This window comes from Pinus tabuliformis, chromosome J (assembly GCF_031772625.1).
Source record: "Pinus tabuliformis cultivar Carrire ecotype Pingquan chromosome J, CPIR1, whole genome shotgun sequence".
Taxonomy (NCBI): domain Eukaryota; kingdom Viridiplantae; phylum Streptophyta; class Pinopsida; order Pinales; family Pinaceae; genus Pinus; species Pinus tabuliformis.
Window position 1 is genome coordinate 1,327,983,114 of NC_142295.1, and position 7,399 is coordinate 1,327,990,512.

A 7,399-nucleotide genomic window follows, 5' to 3' on the forward strand; every position below is an offset into this window, starting at 1 on the left:
TCAAAAAAAAGGAGAATGTCTGGTTTAGAAGTTATCTTGGTAATGGCAGAATCCCGGCCTCCAACCAAGTCTCATCCATCTTTATCTCTATGTGGAGACCATCCAGTTTTTCCATGATGCCTTTTTTGGAGAGACTGTCTGCCTCTATATTGAATTCCCTGTTGATATGCTGTATGGAGGAGTGTTGTAGTGAACTCCAGAGTGTAATGATTTGTTGTAGCCAGACTTGTAAGGAGGATTTGTAGATGATAGCCTTGCCTCCGACATAGTCTATGATAACCTTTGAGTCACCATAGATGTGAACAGATGGAATATCTAGAAAGTGTATGGACCAGAGGAGTCCCCATAATGCCATGGCCTTGGCCTTTGTGTTGATGCCATTACCAGCCCCCCCAGTGTACATGATATGTCAACACTAGTGAGTATAGGATTATGAATCCACATCCACAAATGCTACATTGTGACACACCATCAAAAAAACCGGCAGGGTAGGTGATCTCTGGGTCAGATTTGGATTTTGTGGACACTTTAGTGGATGTGCCAACATGTAATTCCGTCGAGGCTATGCTTCTAATTCTTTCCATCACTGATGCCCAAATTTCTCGAAATTCATTGAAAATTATTGTTCCTCCACCTCCAGATCTCCCAAAGGAAAATAGGAGGTATGAAGCGCCTTAGTCTGTGTTGTTTACTCCACCATTCAAGACAGTCAGGAATATTAGCGAACAGTGGGAGCTGGAGACCAAATGAGACATCCAGGATATTCCAGATTTTTGAAACCTCAGAGTAGTTGATGAACAGATGCCAGTTATCATCTTCCGCATTTCTACATAAGACACAAAACCTAGGTCCGACCAGCTTCTTTTTTGTAGGTTTGCCCATGTCAAATTTTTGTTCCTCCAAACTAACCAGAGGAAAAGAAATATTTTAGTAGGAATGTGGGAACTCCAGAATTTTGTAAACCAACATACCTCAGTTTGATTGGCTTCTAAACAGCATAGTCTTTGATATGTATCTGCCACCATAATGTTATCTGCCTTCATCTTGCCTCGCCATGTGATCGAGTCTCTAGCCGAGTCTCTACGGATCCCAGTCAGCTGGAGTTGCATGCGAATCGATTCCCATTCCTCGACGGATTGTCCATGTAGTCCCAACTCCGTGGATCACTTCCAAATGGGGAAATTGTTATGCCAAGTCATAATGACTTGTTGCCAGAAGAAAATGCCCAATTCATTTATACTGTGTATGAGAGGGTCTGAGAGAGCGTCGATATCCTCAAGTCCCCAGATATTGTCCTGTCCAATAGTAATGTGATGACTTGTGCCCAGTCTCCATGTAAGCATAGATATAAATAGATGATTTATCTTCTTAAAACTATGTCATACTGATGAACCGAAATTATAGCCAATGCACCCTCTACGCATCCAGACCTTGAAATCCATGTCCTTGAGGTATTTATGGTTTATGATTTGACTCCAGATGCCAGCTCCAAAGATCTCGTGCCATAAATATTTGAGTAGGAGGGCATGTCCAAATCTTTTTAAGTGCAGGATACCCCAACCTCCCAGCCACTTCGGCATGGAGATATGTTCAAGTTTTATGAGATGAAATTTTTGCTTTTGTCGCATACCAGACCAGATGAAGTGGGCTATAATCCTGTTCAATCTCGTGATGATGGAGATAGGTAGATGGAATAAGTGTGCCCAGTACACACCCATCTGGGTAATCACAGCCTAAGTAAGAGTGAAGGGCTCGCCCATAAAAGACATTTGAATTCCCAACCCAATATTTTCCAATAAAATCGGTCAACAAGCTATTGCCAATCCAAAACTCTGTATTTACAAGGCTTAATGTGGAACCCAAGATACTTCACCCCACCAGACATGTCCACAGAAGCAATCCCAAATAGATTAGCAATATAATCAGTAATGTCCCTATCACCATGACATGTATAATAGTTGATTTACTATGATTCATCATAAGGCCAGTAGAATTTTTGAATTTAATGAAAATGTGAAAGAGGTGTAGCCAAGAAAACATGTTGAGAATCCCCATGATGAGCACGTCATCGACAAAGAAGCTGTGGGAGATCCGAATGTTTCTGCCGATGTGGAGTGGTTGGAAATGTCCACCAGTAGCTGCATTTGTTATATGGAGACTCAAACCATCCAATGCCAGAATAAAGAGGAGGGGAGAAAGAGAACAACCTTGTCGAAGTCCCCTCCCGGCCTTAAAGAAAGTCGTCGAGTATCCATTTATAATTACTGCATATTGCACATTTGATACGCAAGCCATGATCCACTCAGCAGCAGAGGATTGAATACCCACTTTGTGAAGGACCAGACGCAAATAACCCCAATCCAGACAGTCAAATTCTTTTTTAAGGTCCACTTTCATAATTGTAGCATTAAGATTCTTAGAATGTAGACATTCCTGTGCTATTGCAACGACATCATGAATCTGTCGACTTTTCAGAAAACTGAATTGTTGTGGGGTGATGAATGAGGAGAGAGTGAGCCTCAAACGATTAGCAATGGTCTTTGAGATAATTTTATAAACAATATTACAAAGAGAAATGGGGTGGAAGTCAAAGAAGGAATGAGAAATAGGCTTCTTAGGGATCAAAGCAATATAAGTTGAGTTTAGAAGGGGATGAACATGTCCCTGGAACCTAGATTCTTCAACCAAATTTACCAGATCAGCCTGAAAGAGGTCGAAAAAATGTGTGAACAGTTCGACAGTCCAATTGTCGGGGTCGGGGCTCTTGTCACCCTTGAAAGATTTGAGGACCTCAAGAATTTCCTCCGCAGAGACAGATTTGTATAGGTTGTGATTTGCATCATCGTCAAACATGTTGGGGTAGTGTTGTATCCCCCAAAGTTGATCCTCAGGGTTGTCCAATGTTCTACGACAGTAAGCTTGTTGAAAAAAAGTGATGGCAGCCCGACCGATATCATTTTGAGTTTGGCATTTGTTTCCTTTCGAATCATAGATCTCCCATATAGAATTTGTGCGGCACCTAAAATTTGTGTATCTGTGGAAGAACTTTGTATTTCGGTCTCCTTCCCGGAGCTAGACAACTCTACTCTTCAATCTCCATGTGGTCTCCTTTATGAGCAGCAATGCTTGTCTTTGTAGTTCCAATGCCTGTATGCGACTTCTAATGTCATCCAGGAGTGAGTGTCCGAATAGAAGTGGGCGGATCTCCTATAGTAGCTACAATTTCTCTATTCAGATGTCGCTTCTTTCTAATCTCCCACTGCTTGGTCTCCAGTTGCAAGATCCTCAGTTTTTCAAGAAAAGTCACCATATGGGAGGGATGTCTATTCACTTCTCTGCCCCAAACATCCATAACCAGATCGATATAAGAGGGATCTTCCAACCATGTCCAATTGAATTTGAAGGGAAAGCCACCCCGGAATTCATCCCTGCACCAGTGGAGAGTGATTGGGTGGTGGTTAGATATGTGGCAACTGATAATATCAGATGAGACGAACCCCAGTCTTTCGATGATCTGTTCATGGAGGAGGAAGCGATCAAGTTTCTTTGCGATGTAGTTCACACCCGATCGACCATTATCGCAAGTGGGGCGGATGGTGGATGGGGTGATATCCACCAAGTTATGATCCATGATTAAGTCCTTAAACATGTTTGACATGATGTCGTCTCTTCTAGTTTGGCCCTAGATCTCAAGTGCGCCAACTGTGCAGTTTAGGTCACCTGCCAAAACAAAAGAGGAAAGGTCAAGTAGCTCCCACTCAACCAGTTGTTGCTAAAAGCGCTCCCATTCACGGTAAGGAGCATACACATTGAGTATATGAATGTGACCCATGAGGCCATGAATATTTCCAGCGAAAAGAATCCCATCAAAATAGGAGAAGGCTCGGACCTTAACCCATCTAGGATCCCAAATAGTAATTAGACCTCCAGAGAGATCGAGTGCATCAGTGGCGGCCATGTGCCAGTCTGGAAGCATGTTCCGAAAATATTCAATCACCTTGGGAGCAGCGTGCATTGTTTCTTGTAGAAGAATAATATAGGGACGAATGGAAGAAAAGAGGTCCTTAAGGGCCAGACATTTAGGGGCGGCACCTAAGCCCCTCATATTGAGAGAAAGTATAAAGGTCATGTTTGTCCGCGAGCGAGCTTCCATGCTCTAAGGGCCCGAGTCGGGATATAATCTACAATGGGAACATCAATAAGGGCGAGTGAATCGGCAAGACTGGAAGATGGTGTAGTGCGTGGTCATCCAAGGAAGTGTCAGCTGTCACGTGGCTTCTTGCGGTAGACAGTGATGTTGTCGGTGGATGAGGGGCTGATATGGGGGGAAGAAGGATCAGGCGGTTTGTGAATGGTGAGTGATCAGAGGTCCAATGTTTTTCTGTGGAGTAGGAAATCCAGGTCACTGTCTATGAAATTTGTGGAGGAATTTAGTGAAGAATGTGGTGATATGAGAGTCGGGTCGGGAGACGAGTCAGATGCCGGGGAGGAGGCGGTGTTATGAGGTGGTGTTTTTTCTGAGATATACATAATGTGAGTAGAGGAGAGGGGGTCACGATGCGTTGTATGTGGTGGAGCATTAGGTGGAGGTGACAAATTGTCACATGAAGAGGGAATATGTGCAGCAATCCCATGAAATGTGGCATCAATAGAAGGGGGCTCCGAATATACAGATAGTGAGGAGGATATGGGAATAGAGGCAGATTCTAATGGAAAATCAACAGAGTGATGGAATGGTTGACTAAGTGAAGTAGGCAGAGAAATACCTGTGAACAGTGAAGAGTCAGGACTGCGTGATGGAGTCTCAGATCTCCCATGTGACGAATCATCTGTGGTTGCCCCATTTACATGTTATCCAAAAACATGTCGAGGAAGTTGAGTCGCCATATGTCTGGGGCCCCATCGTCAAGGGCAATGGGCCAGAAGGTGTCACGTGCGATGACAATTTAGACACAGGAAGGGGACACCCCAGAAGTCTAGTCTCTGAATCAATTTAGTATCACTTCAGCTAAATGCAATGTGGTCTGGAAAGCCCCCTCTATAATTTTTTTCAATGAGTATCCATGCCACCCTTTTTTCTAGTGCACCAAGGCACCGAGGATCCACATACATGAACTTTCCTATTTTATTTCCAATATCATTGAAGAAACGCTTCGACCAGAATTCGATGGGGAGGTGGGGCAGTTTTACCCAAATCAGATTGTTCTACGCAGTATCTTTCAACGGGTTAAAGCCAATGTACCAGGGATATAGTGGAAGGAAGCTATACCCTTTAACCCAAGGAATGGAATGAATTTTATGGAGGTCTTCCTGACAGAGAAAGTGGAAGGTGTACCATCCGTTGAGCAAACAGACAACCATAGGCACGTAATCCATGTTGGGTGCAGGAATTACACTTAAGCAAACTCCTCAACACTTAAATTGTCAACCTGGGGGATCAATAAACTTAGAGACGAAGCACAGGCAATGCCAGAGATGGTATGAATATTTCTAATATAAATCCCTACTTTCTTTAAAGGAAATATTGCACAATCAAACTAAAAAGAGAAAAAGGCAACTTGAACCATCAAAATAATCTAAGACTGGAACAAGGAAGAATGTATTTGCAAAAAGGGATTTAGAAATAAAGGGGCAATCACTCTAGCTAACTATTTTTTAACTACTGAGTGTGTGTTTTTCTTTAGCAGAGATACTTAGCAGTTTCATCAGATGGGCCCTTTAAACCTGCTCCTTTAGAGATTTCCTTCTTGCACTAATCTGTCCTGCACTATCTACTTGCACTAATGCAGGAACAGAGATTTATGTAAAAGGTATAAATGGTGTCTTTACTAAAGGAATTTTACTTCCTGCAAGGGCTTGAACTTTTCCAGGTTCAAAGCACTCAGATCCTGTGGCAAGAAACTAGTTCTTGCACTGAATCAAAGCTTCTTGCACTTAGCATTTAATTCTTAAAATGAGTGCTTAGTTACTGCAAGTGCTATTATACTGTTAAATCAAATTGCACACATAAAAATGAATGTTTCTGATTTTGACAAAGTGCATAAATAAAGAAAACATTCCATATATATTTATCCTGTCATAAAGTGTTGAATGAAAGAAAGAAAATTGCGGGAAGTAAACTAGAAAGGCTTGCTGCATCACACCAACATGCACTAGTGCAGGTTCATTTCTCCTGCTTGGACCAGGCGGGGAAAAACAACCAAAAAAACTACAGAAAAGAAATATCACACCAACGTGCATTGGTGCAGGTTTATTTCTCCTGCTTGGACCAGGCGGGGAAAACCAATATGAAATCAGGTGCAGGAAAAGGAATTTTAGCTACTTCACACAACGGATCCGCTTTCACTCAGACAGGAATGCATGTGCTTGAAATTAAATTACACTTGACAATATAAACACAATTTACAAGAAAAGGAAATAGGGTAAACGTGTTGGGTTGGTTGGGTCTTAGCTAACTAGTGCATTTCCCTTTCAAATATAAACATTGCTCAGTACTTTAATCAATTCATCAGCTTCAAAAATAGAAATGCAATTTATAAAACATGAGGCAGAGCTCCCTGTTTATTAATTCATTGAGGCAAATACATGCATGAATACATCGTCTAGCCCAGATTCGGGTGATAACAAAATACAACAACCTGTTACCGCCTCTCTGGTTGTGTCTCTGTTCTATAAAAAACTCCTATCCAAAACTATCTCGTCCTATTTACATTCTTCATTATATAGATCTTTGGCCAGAGGCCAAAATAGATCATTTAACCAATTACATAACCAAACACAGAATTTAGCTTTCGGTCTTCAAAATTAGACAGTTTAACAAAACTGGTCGTAGCCAATCTCCAGTTGTTCATTCTTCATAAATTTGATCTCAGATGCCTTTGGATCGATCTTGCTATCCTGGCTAAAGCTTGGCTACCTTTAGATTGATCTTGCTATCATGGCTGAAGCTGCTCAAAACGAGGCAGTGATCAAGGAGGTTCGAATCTGCTGCAAGGATTTGTTGTGATGGCACTGGTGCAAGATCTGATCATGCACTAGGATTAGCAGTTATGGTAAGTACTTTGATTACCATATAAACGTTGGAGATATCGATAAGTTACAAAGAGTGATTATAAGAAAGAAATCATGTAATAAAAGATTAATTAATGCTAAGTTATGTTAAAAATATGAAAAGTAAAGGGCATACGAAATATGTCATCGTTCTTGGACTGCTACAAGATGAGGGTGTGTAAGAGAGGTAAAACAACGGTAAATGGTTATAATTTAGGAATGGAAAAATGGCAAAAACAGAGCAAATTAGGGGGCTAACAATCCAGCAATATTCGTCATTTAGAATTTAACCATTCTCGCATATCCGAGTCCTCCATGTTTGCAAAGTTCCCCACTAAAGCACGCTTTT